This window comes from Pundamilia nyererei, unplaced genomic scaffold (assembly GCF_000239375.1).
Source record: "Pundamilia nyererei isolate P.nyererei 1_Seehausen unplaced genomic scaffold, PunNye1.0 scaffold00082, whole genome shotgun sequence".
Taxonomy (NCBI): Eukaryota; Metazoa; Chordata; class Actinopteri; order Cichliformes; family Cichlidae; genus Pundamilia; species Pundamilia nyererei.
Window position 1 is genome coordinate 1167828 of NW_005187483.1, and position 13502 is coordinate 1181329.

Below are 13502 nucleotides of genomic sequence, written 5' to 3' on the forward strand. Positions count from 1 at the left end.
ACACACACACACACACACACACACACACACACACACACAGAGTTGACACCATTCATTTTGAGCGAACAAGTGCATATAGTCTGTCAGCCTGCATTTGTGGCTGTGAGAAGATGTTCAGTGTGGGTAGATGAAACACACTGTTGCTGGGTCAGCAGCTCTCTTCACTGCTGCCTTCGGTCATTTAGCAGAACTAACTGACTGTGTCCAGAAATCTTAATCATTTTGTGCTGCATTACACTTTATATTTCATGTCCCTTTCTCTGAATTTATCATTACCCATTAAAGCTATTTAGGATCACGTTTGTTATAATCTGTGTGTCTGCTTCACACGACACAATAAAATACATTTCAGTGCTTCAGTAGTATATGTTGTAATGTTACTTCTATGATTAATAATAATATTTGCTCAAACATACTAACAGGTGTATGAATTACGATCCACAATGTGACACCACATCAATCCACTTTCCTTGTCAGTCTGTCTGCTTCTGTCTTGTCTGTTGTCTCTGCCCCTCCCTCAAACATACATGGGATTGTGCGCACAGAGACACACACACATCGCCTCAGCCATTCAAATACACATCTCTATCTACCACACATACAAACTAATATCTCAGGTAAGCACAGAGCCTAAAGTGACCTGCTGTCGCGGTGCGTGAATCCACCAAGGCTGTGAAAAGGTAATATCATGCCCTCCCTCTTTTCTCCTCCAAGGGTTGAGCCATGATGTGGACGAGCAGAGGAGGTGCAGAGGTGAGGGAGGGGAGCGGGTGAGGAGGAATAAACAGATTTATTTGCCTGTGCCCCTCTCTGATTATTTTGCCCCTGCCTTTTGTTCCAGACCTTATGAAACCCAAATGTCAAGTGAGGCGAGGGCCTCATATCGAGTCCTGTCAATCACGACCCTCTGCGCACCTGAAGCTCTGATGCCGGATTATTGGCTTCAACACAAGGGCTGCCTATGCCGCCAGGCACGATGCCTCAGACGATTCGACAGCCAAGGCTCTCTCTTTTTTTTTTTCTAAAGAGGAACTTCATTTGGCAGCTGATGCACAGGAGATTGCACAGGAACGGATTTTGAGCGTAGATGGGTAGCAAGCTGGATGCTGGATGTCTGTGTGTGTATGGAGAGTGGCTTATACAGGGAGGGGGGATTAAGGGGGAGGTTTGACATGGTCTGTGGTGGGGAGTGGGTGGCGAGGAAACCCGACCTTAACATCTTGCTCAGTGCACTGATCCCAACTATCAGTACCTGTACATATGTCCCTCCCTCCTTCTCACTGTTGCACACACGCAGATGCACACACATCACTGCCTACTGCTTCTGCTTATCTTTAATATTATACTCCCTCACTATTACTTTTCAACATCGTGCTCTTACAAACACAGACCACTGGCCGAGGATAGCATATCCTTGTTTAGCTTTCCATGCAGCATATAAAGACTAGATGAGATCTTTGTGTACACTCAGAAAATAAAGTATCTTCCACTACATTTGGGAATATACCAGCTGATCACCATAGCTTTACCCTTTAAAGTACTGCCATTGTAAGCTTGTAGTTTGTACCTTAAGGAAACCAATCTTTTATATCAGGGTACAAAAACGGAACGTTTAAAAAGGGTGCATCTTTAATTTTATACGTCCTCGGGCTGATCCATCAATAACCCTGACACGGCTATCCATGAAGTTATTGTAGACAAATAATCGCTAATTAAGGTGGTTGCCTGTGTGAGGAAGCCAGAGAAAACTAAACAGGCACAAATAGAACAAAGCTCAATACAAGATACAAGAAAGATACAGAATGGCAAATGTAAGAATTTATTGAATGCTTTTAATTTAACTTAAAGAAACAGGAAAATCTTCCCATAGGGACAGAAATTGGTTTTCACTTTACTGCTATTTACGTTTAATAATGTGTGCCACATCAACTTTAAATGGTGCAGAAGGTGTCGTTTAGGCGAGACTCCTCAGCAAGCGCATTAAAAACTAATTATCAGTCAGGCTACATCGATTGCTGTAAACTCCACATAACATGGCAGCACCAGCATGGGCTCATTATGATAGCTGCTTCAGTGTGTTTCTCTGGACACCAAAGTTTTGTGCAACTGCAAATTAAAACAAAAACAACACAGATTTTCATACCCGAGCTAATGATTTAATGTTATATACGACTAATAGTGTTTTGTTGCATCAATGAAATTAACAAGTAAAAGTCACAAAATATTTTGTAGCTCAGCAGAGAAGAAAACGTATACTCGTCATTGGTGCTAAGGAAATGTGGGCTTATTTTAGTGCTCATATACAAAAGCCTAATGGACTATCTCCTAACTATTTATCTGGTTTGTTCATTATTTGCAAGAACTTGTAATTTTGGTCTCTAAATGTTCCCCCGAGAAGAACAAAGATTTGATTTATCTTCATGTCTTTCTATTATATTTGTATTTTGTTTTTTATTCTCATGTCCTGTTTGTTACTTTTTTTTTGCAATTATATTTGTTTTTCAAACTGAAATAGCTGTCACAAAGCCTCCGGGTGTGTTCAATGGTCAGCTGAATTTGTTCGCTTTTAGTTATACTTTTATTCCTAACTTGTTTGGTTAACATTGTGGATATGCAAATAGAAAATGAATCAGGAAGAGCAGAATATTTGTAAGGAGTAAGTGAAGGCAGTTGTGAAGAGGCTAAAGAGTAGAAAGGAAGTTGGTCAAGATGACATACCTGTGGAGATATGGAGATGTCTAGGAGAGAGGAGTTTTTGACCAGATTGTTTAATGCAATCTTGGAGAGTGACAGGATGTCTGAGGAGGAAGAGTACTGGTACCAATTTTCAAAAACAAGCTTTATCACTCATCAGTAACTACAGAGGGATAAAGCTGATGAGCCATGACATGAATATATGGTAAAGAGTTGTTGAAGTTAGGCTGAGAAGAGAGGTGATAAAAAGCACTACAGAAACGATGTCTGCTTGGAGAGTGTTGATGGAGAAGTACAGAGAAGGTCAGAAGGAGTTGCTCTGTCTCTCTGTGGATCGAGAGCGCGCACATGATAGAGTGCCAAGAGAAGAACTGTGGTACTGCATGAGGATGTCAAGAGAGCAGAAAAGTATGTGAGGCTGGTGCAGTACATGTATCAGGACAGCCAGACAGTGGTGATGTGTGTGATAGAAGTGACAGATGTATTCAAGATGGGGGTGGGATTACATCAGGGATCTGCTCTGAGCCACTTCTTGTTGGCTGTGATGATGGACAAATTGGCTGATAAAGGTCAGGCAGGGGTCTGTGGAGTATGATGTTGGCAGCTGACATTGTGATCTGTAGTGAGAGTAGGGAGCAGATGGAAGATGGGAGCAATGGCAGGTGGAGGAATCTGATGGAGAGAAGAGGAATGAAAATCAGCAGAAGAAAGACAGCGTGTGAATGTATGTGAGTGAGAGGAAGGCAAGTTTACTCGTGAAGATCCAAAGAGCAGAGATAGAGGTGGATGAATTTAAATAAATACCAGGGGTCAACATCACAACCATCCAAAGCAACAGACAGTGCAGAAGAGAGGTGAAGAAGTGAGTCCAGGCAGGCGGTAATGTCGCTTACATCATGACGTGCCAGTTAAAGTTTGAAACACTTCAAATATCCAAGGAATTGATTTCACAGACAGACAACAAGGGAAGATGTTTATAAAGCTCATGACAAGGGAATTAAAAGCTCTTCACCTGGTAATAAATAGCATGGTAATAATTTGTATCTAATCATAAAACTAAAAAATGAATCTTATACATTCACAGCTGACTTTTAATTGTGGCCATGCCTCTAACAATAACCTGCTCTTATCTCACAGGTCATCGGGGCTATCTAGGTATATTTACTATTAAACAAGCACATTGTCTCGCCACCACAATGGCATCCTCTAGGTCCATAGAAGGTTAATATGGTATCTTGCTTCTCATTGGTGTATGTGTATGTTGGGGTTCCAGAGTCTAACTAATCATACTTCAATAAGCACTAACCACTGGTCCGTGTTCTCAAATCTCCTGTCCTTACAACAAGCCGTGTCTAAATCCCCCATGGTTGCCCCTTTAACACGTCATTAATCCCCGGCAGCCACCCCTTTGAACAGGGAGGGATAACCAGGCCTCCTCAGACAGAGAGAGAACAAGGCAGAGGCAACGCGGAGCTGGATTTACTCTGCTACCAGCAGGTTAATCCTGCCTCCACGCTGAGTGAGTGACTGGAGGCAGTGTGTGTGAGTGTGTCTGTATGTGTGTGTGCGTGTCTTTATTGGAGACAGTTAAAGATCGGCTCCATCTCGGTAACGACTCTGGGGGAACATCAGCATCTGGTGCTCAAAGTCATCCAGTCCCCCGAAAGGAACATACAGATTGCTGCCATTTCTTTATTAGATTACAAATGGATGGATGCAAGTGTTTGTGCTGATAAAAACTGAAATGGCACGGAGCGACCAGATGACAAACAGACCAAGACAGTGAAAGCAGGAAAAAAAAGAGGCAGACGTAGATGAAGAATAATTAATTACTGGGAAGTGGTGACATCGAGAACATCTGAAACAGAAATCCTGAGGGTCCAGACAATGCACAGGGCTCATCAGAGCTACAGCATCCCAAAACGTGCATAACAGTAGATAGTGGCAGACATTGTGGGAGTGGATAACCATTTAGTATTTACATGCAGCATAGTAACTGTAAACAAGTTATAATAAACAATATATATATATATAAGCTATAAGGACATTTAAAAGGCGTATCAAAGATCCCTGCTTGTCAAGAACTTCAATCCATTTGAGGGGATGTTTTATTTCAATGTTTTAGTCTAATACAAAATCTACTTTTAAACACCAGCCTCCAATTACCATAGATGAAATTGCATTAGCAATCTAGCAAAAACTATAAAATATTAAAGGCCATTTGTTTAATTTTCAGGAACTTCTTCTCAATGCTTTATACCACAGTGAATTAATATATTTGAACATACAGTGAACTCAATGAAAAAGATGATACTTTTATGGATATTTTATCTGTAAGAAATTAGTTCACCTCCTTCATCCATGTTTGCTCCATTATAATGAATCAATTCTCTAAATACACGTTAAAAAGCGCTAATTGTCCAGTTTGATGTATCACATTCATAAAACAACAGGCCAGCTGGTAACTTTTCTTTTCAATAAAAAAAGTCCTTGCCTTTGTCTGCTGTGCAGGGGAGTCTCAGATAGGCAGTTGGACGTTTAACATTCTGTCTCCTCTTCAGTCTAAAAGACTAATCAGCCACTCGGCAGGGCTCTGGCTGCTAACCAGGACTAATTCTGCCTCCTGCTGGCTGGTGACACACACTGGGACAGCCATGATTGGCTGTTTAGCACCAGGGGGTACACCTCTGATTGTCTGCTTAGCATATTTTCTCCCTTCATTCTGATGGCATATACCAGCTCTTATCCTCATTGCACACTGCATCGCAAAGGAATCAGGGAGGTTATAGATGGTGTTAAGCATGTGCTTGTGTATGTTATGCACTGCATGCCCCACAGTTGTTTTTGGGAACACAAAAAGCTAAACTCACAAGCAAGCCAAACCTCCCCATCCCCACTTTCCTCGCTTCATTATTGTACCGCCTCTTTTTTTCTTCCTCTCTTCCACCGAGGCACAGATCAGATAGAATGTCACCTCTACAAACTGCCGCGAGCTAATTAGCTGTTAGCCATGTTTGTGTTCTTGACTGATGACAGGATCATTTACTCTGGTCTCCAGCTGGCTCTGTTTGTCGGAGCCATCTCATTAGCATGGCAAATTAGTCCCACTCAGTCAGGGTTCTGCCTCACCCAATGAGAAGTGATTGGAATGCAAATCAATCAAGAGGGCGGGCAAATGGAAATCACAAAATGTGGTGAAGAGCAGAGGATGAGAATGTAGTGTCAATGTTTATTTTGGAGAGGATAAAAAATTCAAGCCGTCTTGTTTACAGGAAATTAGACAGAAAAGTGGAAAAGGTCGAAATTGAGCCAATTTGGGAAGTTTGTTCTTTGCAACGGTAGATCGTGAGGGGCATTTTTGGCCAATGCGGGTCTCCTTCCACGGGATGGATGATGCACTGCTCTTTGGCATGTGATTCTTGTTAGCCTGAAGAAATCAACTGTAAATTATATAAACATTACTCTGAATTTGCAAGTTTAATTCCCTTAAAAGCTCAGTTTTACACTCTTTCTAAAGCCCATATTTAATCAGCATCAACTATTCATCAAATCACTGCCCAGTCAACCAGGCACAGAATCTCTCTGAATCAAATAAAATCCATTGGGGGTGGGGGGGATCTACCAATAAATAAACAAGGCTCAGCATATTAGCAATCAGCACTGCCTGGCAGAGGAACCTTGTTTGTCATCATTGCTTCGTAATTCTCCTAAGTGAGCTGTTAATACATTCCTGGCGTAAAACAATCTCTTAAATTTAATATTCTGTCATCAGGTTTTTCTCCTTATCAGCAGGAAGTTATTGATCGTGCTCAAGGCTGGTCTCACAACAATACATCTGCATTTTTCCATTATATATTTTTCTTATCATCAGGTGTATTTACATTTCTATGCTTGTTTAGTTCTTTATTATTTGGCTGCAACTGAAGAAAATATGTGCACCTATATGGTGTTGTTTCTTTGTCTTTTTTTTTTCTTGTCCAGCATAGAACAATAGATGACCAAGCCGCTGGGGTTTTCTGGGTACATTTATGTTGTTAGAGGTGCAGGAGGTCTCTGTCTCGCTCTCTCTTTTCTCTCTGTGTGTGTTTTACTCCTTCAAGTCAATCTATGTGAAGCTGCTGCTGTCTCTAGTTTCATTTGTCGACAGGCCTGGCAGCACGGAGGAAGGGAGGGAGTAAGAGTGAGGGGGGAACTGGTGGAGAGAAGGATGGAGGTGGAGAGAAGGAGGGTGAGCAGTAATGTAAGAAAATTGGAGGATTAGACGGCGAGCTCTCTTCCTGTCTGCTGTATCCCCCTCACCACCACTGCCTCTCTCATCTCCTCCTCCTCCTCTTCCTCCACTCTTCTTTCTTCTTGTGCCTCCATCCAACCCTCAGACTATAATAACACAGTCTAACATAGCGATGCCCCCCCCCAACACACCCACAACACACCCACAAACACACACACACATTCCTTCCTTTATCCCTACCAGATCTATCATCCCTTTCTAATTCTTCTAAACTTGCATGTCTCTCTTCTTACTTTGTCCTTTTCAGTTAAAAGCACTGTTGCCTGCAATTTGTGTATCTCTGCACCTTGCTCTATCTTTCCTACTCTCCTTCTCAGTTACTTTTCTTCCTCTCCCGAAATCATCAGCTCCGCTAATCTTAAACAAAGGACGTGAACGATCTCTATTTCTGAGGGTTAGTACGTTTCTTTGCGTGTGAGTAACAGAGGGCAAAAATCTGGCGCTGACACCACACGAGGCAAAGAAATAGTAGCAGTAGTGATGGTGGAGGGTGTGTGGGGAGGGTAGAGGGGTGAGCTATGAGTGAGAGTTTCAGAGTGTACATGGAGGGGTCTGAAAGAGTCTAAATGGATCTGCGATTGGACTCTCTGAGGTCGTCATCAGCCCAGATTGGAGGCCATTAGGGCCTATTTAAAAGAATTACTTCCAGGATGCAATCAAAAACCCTGATAGGTAATCAATGGCAACTAGATCAGGGCACAACGGCAGTCCATGTGTCTCAATCAGCCACCATTCAGTAGGACAGGGAGATCATTCCTTGCCACACGCTGCATTCAGTTGTAGTGTATGCCTGGACACAGAAGCTGCACATAATATACAATCAGGAGTACCTGAGACGCGTGTACGCGATCATGCACACAAGGGCGCAATGGTAAAATACTTGGGACAATACTGTGCATTGTCAGAATATCCACATGCACATATGCAACAGTAAGTTGATCTGCCGATGGCCATGTTACTTTTCACTGTTCTGCTCTGCTCTGCTCGCAGACAGTGATCTATTAGGAGGCGCATAATGCCTCCAACACCACCCTCTGAGCTTTAAAAGAAGAATTACAGGACATAAAGGAGGGAGCGATGGAGAGAGCAGAGAAGGAAGAAAGAGAGAAAGCGGGGAGCAAAAAGAGGACTGTGAGGAAGGAGGAGGGAGGAGTAATAGGGGGAACAGATAAGAGCAAAGAATGGGCGGAGGCTGTGGACAGACAGGTTGATTTATTAGACCTTCTAGTTAACGGGCCCTCTACACGAACACATCTTGTACAGACATCAGCACACACACACGCACAGACCTGCAGCATTTAGTGGGAGTGATGAGTCGGGAGAGGCTGGTAATGCTGCTCAATGATGCGGGTGCCGTTTAGTTCAGACCGAGCGAGCCCGTCTCGCCAACCGTGCAGGCTCCCAATATGTGCCGGCAGGTGGACAAAGAGAGAGACAGAGGGAGAAAGAGATGAGAGAGAAAGCGCCAAGGCCTTAAATTGGGTCAATATGCCTGGTTCATAAACAGAGCAAAACCCTCAATGCAGCACGGCATGCTGAGGGGCAAAATTAGCACCCACATGCGAGCTTGAGAGACTTCTGGATGCACGCAAACATGCACACATACATATGCAAACAGAGACAGATGCTCAAGAATGTGCAATAACGCGATTTATTAGGTTATATACACGAGTGCATATAAATGGAGAAATACATATACCAATAGGAACAATAATAGTCTTGACATGATAAAAAACTATCAGGAAGGGGATATGAAATACACCGCGCTCCCTGCAATAAGATTACAGGCTATCAGCCCTCAGTAGATTTGCCAGCGGGAGTCCCCAGTATAATAAAATCAGATTAAAGGACAATCATATTTATTTCTAGTATATACAATATATCAAGGCTGCTCAGCAGCTCTTATTGTGATAGGTTGTGAAAAGGCGAGCCTCTGTGTACTCTCCTTCTTCTAAGTTGACATTAGGCTGTGTTTAATGAGCTTCAGGTGTCAAGGAGTCGCGAATGTAACAGGAATTGTTGGCAAGGCTTATTGATTTATTGTTTTTCAAAGAAGTTTTTGTACTTTTGTTATTGCCTGGCTGTCACTGGTAATGTCATTTCTGAATCATTGCAGGTGAATAAAAGTTGAGGGACTGTGTGTAAATGTGAGCGTCTGCACCAGGATAAATTATTAGAAAATAAGATGACTTGGAGAGGTTAATATGACTTCTGACAAATAAATCTCCTACTCTGGGAATAAAAAGAGGTATGTGAACATATGCAAGGGTTTTAATTTATGGGGATTTAAAACAGTAGAAGATAAATGATAAATTGAACTTGGAAACAACAAGTCTTGAGTTTTGATTCTTCACTGCTGCAACGTCTGCTGACACCAATACACACGGTGCGACTGAGAAGAATATCAAATCACACCATAAAATTACTTGAATAGAAAAAAATAAAATAAATTGCTTCACCGGAAAATTTCTTTTGGGTGAGACGTAGATGGCAAGATTTGTATGGCTAGTGTGTGGAAGTAAGAATCTTGTGTGGATACTTCCACAAAAGGGATTTAATTAGGAATCCTATATGATTCCACTGCTTGTATAAATGTTACTGATTAAAATAGTTTTTGTCCAGATGTCCTTTCTCAATAATTACATCCACACAAGGCTACCAAACCAAAGATCCATCCATCCATCCTTTTTCTTCCACTTATCCGGGGCCGGGTCGCGGGGGCAGCAGCCCAAGCAGAGAAGCCCAGACCTCCCTCTCCCCAGCCACCTCCTCCAGCTTGTCTGGGGGAACACCAAGGCGTTCCCAGGCCAGCCAAGAGATATAATCTCTCCAGCGTGTCCTGGGTCTGCCCTGGGGCCTCCTCCCGGTGGGACATGCCCGGAAAACCTCACCCAGGAGAAATCCTCGTCAGATACCCAAACCACCTCAACTGGCTCCTTTCGGCCCTTAGTCCATGGGGCCCGGCCGGGTACAGCCTGAAAAAGGGACATGGGCCCACCTTCCTGCAGGCCCACCACTCGCAAGAGGTACCGTAGGGGTCGGGTGCAATGTGAGCCGGGCGCCGGCCAGGAGTTGAGGTCCTGGTGGACCGATCCCCGGCTACCAAGACCAAACCAAAGAACACTACAAAACTACTACAAAACAAAGGGCAGACCTTTACAAACCCAACGTTTATCATTATGCATGCTGTACAAAAATGTGCTACAGGAAAGCCAATAAACAATGATTGCATCATCTTCCTTTTTTTCTAAATAAACCCTGAAATACTGTCAACATATCAATACAGCAGTCAACAAATGTGCATGAGTATGAGTGCCAATCCCAGCTGGACTCTAATGAACTTGTTTTCTTACTCCTGTTATTCTTGTGAAGGTAGATGTTTTCCTGTTTGAGAAAACAGCTCCTCAAAGCTACTTCACTCTGCATCCTCAGTATCAGATGGGCAAAGCTGCTACAAAGAGGCAGCCATTTCCCTTCAGAAGTTGAGAATGAATAAAATACTGCAAAAGAAGGTAGTTACGGAAATAGCAACTACTGGCCTTTTCCTACTAGTTTATAGTGTTAGTTCATCCATATCTGCACTGCAGGGTTTGCACTTAATTTCCGTCAGTGGACACCTTTCACTGATACCTCATTTTAGACCTGGGAGCTTTTTTCTCTTCATACTTTTGCTACCGCTGAGTACAGGAGGCCCCGTGTATCTGCCCCCAGCCTGCTTCGTGCTTATGCAACCAGCTGTTTGTTTTGCTCATCCTGTCCAGGGAAAGCAACTGTCTAAACAACACTTGGATGATTGGATCAGAGAGCTTATTATCAGAGCCTGATAACACAAAAAAGGTTAAAATCCCAACTAGAATTGATTGATTTTACCAAAAAGATTATCACGTTTTTTGCAGTACTTAATAGGGTTTTATTTTATTAACGTCACGGCTAATCAATAGTCATCCAGTTAAAATAAATAAGATACTTCAATTAAGTAAGACGACAAGCTGCATCACTCTATGTATATTATATGGTGCTACAGTAGTGCTTTTATTTATTTTTTTAAGAAGAAGATGGAGGTTGTAGTAATCTTAAAAAATATGAGCTCTATTCAGGGTTGCAACACTTATAAAGCACCTTTTTTTTCGCTTGGGTAATTTGCGGCTGTCCCTAATCACTCTAAAATAACCCCCTCAAATGTAGAACTGAGCGGTGGGCGGCTCAGACTTTTCAGTGGACCACTCGCCCACACGACTAGATGTCCCTTCCCTCTGCCTAAATGCCACACAATTATGAGTGACTCCAGGTTTGGCAGGCCAAGATAGTTGGGGGCTGTTGAGGAGCGAGATTGCATGCGTGAGTGCATAAGCGTGTGTGTGTGTGTGTTTGTGCGTGTGTACATTGTGTGAACAGAGAAGTCATCTTATTTACCCACCTTGGTGTTAGGGGTGGCCATCGCCCGCCCAGCTAAATGCCATGCAAATGCTGCTGCTGCCGTCAAGCTGCCAATCACGTCGGTGTTGGCATTCACGGCATGCCGCCGGAGCATTTACAGCGTCTGTGATCTTTACTAAATGAGAAATAACCCTAGCCTGTCCAAGCTGGCCACGACGTTTAAACAACGCTATCCCCAAATTCCCATTGGAAAAGGCTGTGAAGTGAAGACATCATATTGTGTCAGAGGAATGATAAAGAAAACAAAGATGGTCGAGGGGGGTGGGTAGATGTGTAGGCGGTGAGGGAGGTGTCTTACTCCCATAGTACAGCCTCATTATGATGATGTGATTTGCTGGAATGGCAGCAGTGGCTCTCGTCACTAATACCAGCTCCCCTGAGCCACGAAACAGCGCTTTATTAAACTTTATGAAAGGCTTAGCTGCCCAATTTATGAGCCTGCCTGCTGAGGACATGAGCGTGCAGAGACAGAGGAAACACTGCAGCACTACGACAGATGAGATTACACGGAACAAAAAGTTTTACCCCTGACAGTAGCCTACTTTTTCCTCTCGCTTTATTCAGAAATGTAAACACAACACACAATGCTAGACTGTTCTTACAATAAGTGAAGGATCAGCTCTCAACTAAAATACAGCCCTACCATTACACATTTATAAAAAATATGCAAAGTGAAGCTCTAATAAAAAAAGCATTTCATTCAAGTATATTAAAAAACAGAAAAGTGGTTGTTAATGCATTATCTGTTAGAGTGCTTTAGCAATACTATTTAAAGTTTAAAAAAAAATCTTTACATAGAAAATGTTTGCAGATTTTTTTTTGTAAAACAGGTTGCAAACTGCTGTAATTACTCTACATAATATTAAGAAAGTATAAGCACATAATCCTGGATCTACTACATCAAATGTTAGTATGCAGGGAGGCAAATGTTGATTGATGTTAATAGTTGACGTCACTCATTCGCTTCAAATTTGCATCCAATTAGACAGCAAACATGTTTAAATTAAATACATGATTGGTCTTATTTTCTTAAAGTTGCGTGGCAACTGCTCCCTAAATTTTGAAAATCTTGAAAATTCACAGTGCACCTTGAAGTGAATTATTGGATAATGATTATTTATGTATTTTATTTATGTACATATTATATATGCTGGTTCAATCAAAAAATATTCACAACCGTCTCTTGAAAAGGTAAAATTTGATCTCCATTCCTTTTAAGTTTGAAGCTTCACTGCAAACCTTGCTACATATGGATTGCTCCCTGGAAACACTATTCTGGCAGTGTACTACATCTCCACTGTGTTAAAATAGCAATGTAAGATTTAGTATGCTTTCATAACATTTTTTCCTTAGTTTTCATTAATAGGAAACTAAAGTCCATGGTTTACAATTATTTTTTAAGTCCACGGTAACAGGTTAAAATTAGCCTTTCAGTTATTGTTAACTGTAGCAGACATTACCTTATCTTTTAAGTTGTTCCAGAGAGCATCAGGTGACAGGTCAGTACTGCCTAGCAGGGATAGTGACAGCTTGTCCTCAGAGAAGAAAGTTTCCATTTTCTTTAAAGAAAAATATCCATTTTGTTGCATGTGGGAGACATAATTTATATAGTAATTACCCAGTATAGCTCCACATTTATTAAATATAGTTAATGCAGGTGTATCATAAACTGTTTCATGTACATCTAGAAATGTTGTATTTTGTATTTGTCATCTCTTGTCATATAGAAGGAGCTCCTATCAAGGCACTGCTCAAAGATGTTGTTTATTGCGTACGTAGCAAATAGGCAGGTGTAGCACAAATCATGATGGCGCCATTCCCACACAGCCATGCTCTGATATAATTTAAGATTTTAAGGCATATGTTTTGTGTGTAATTTTAATCCTTAGTAAGTTTTCTAGGTAACACAATGATCATAATACATGAAAGTTCTCTGGGTTTAATTACATGTTAATATCTTGAAATTAAATTCATACTATGCTTTTATAAGTTGCTGTAGGTGCAGAAATGCTACTTGGGTCATTTCCCTAGGTAGCTGGTTGCTAGGTAACGTGATGACATAATAAGATCTGATATAGGT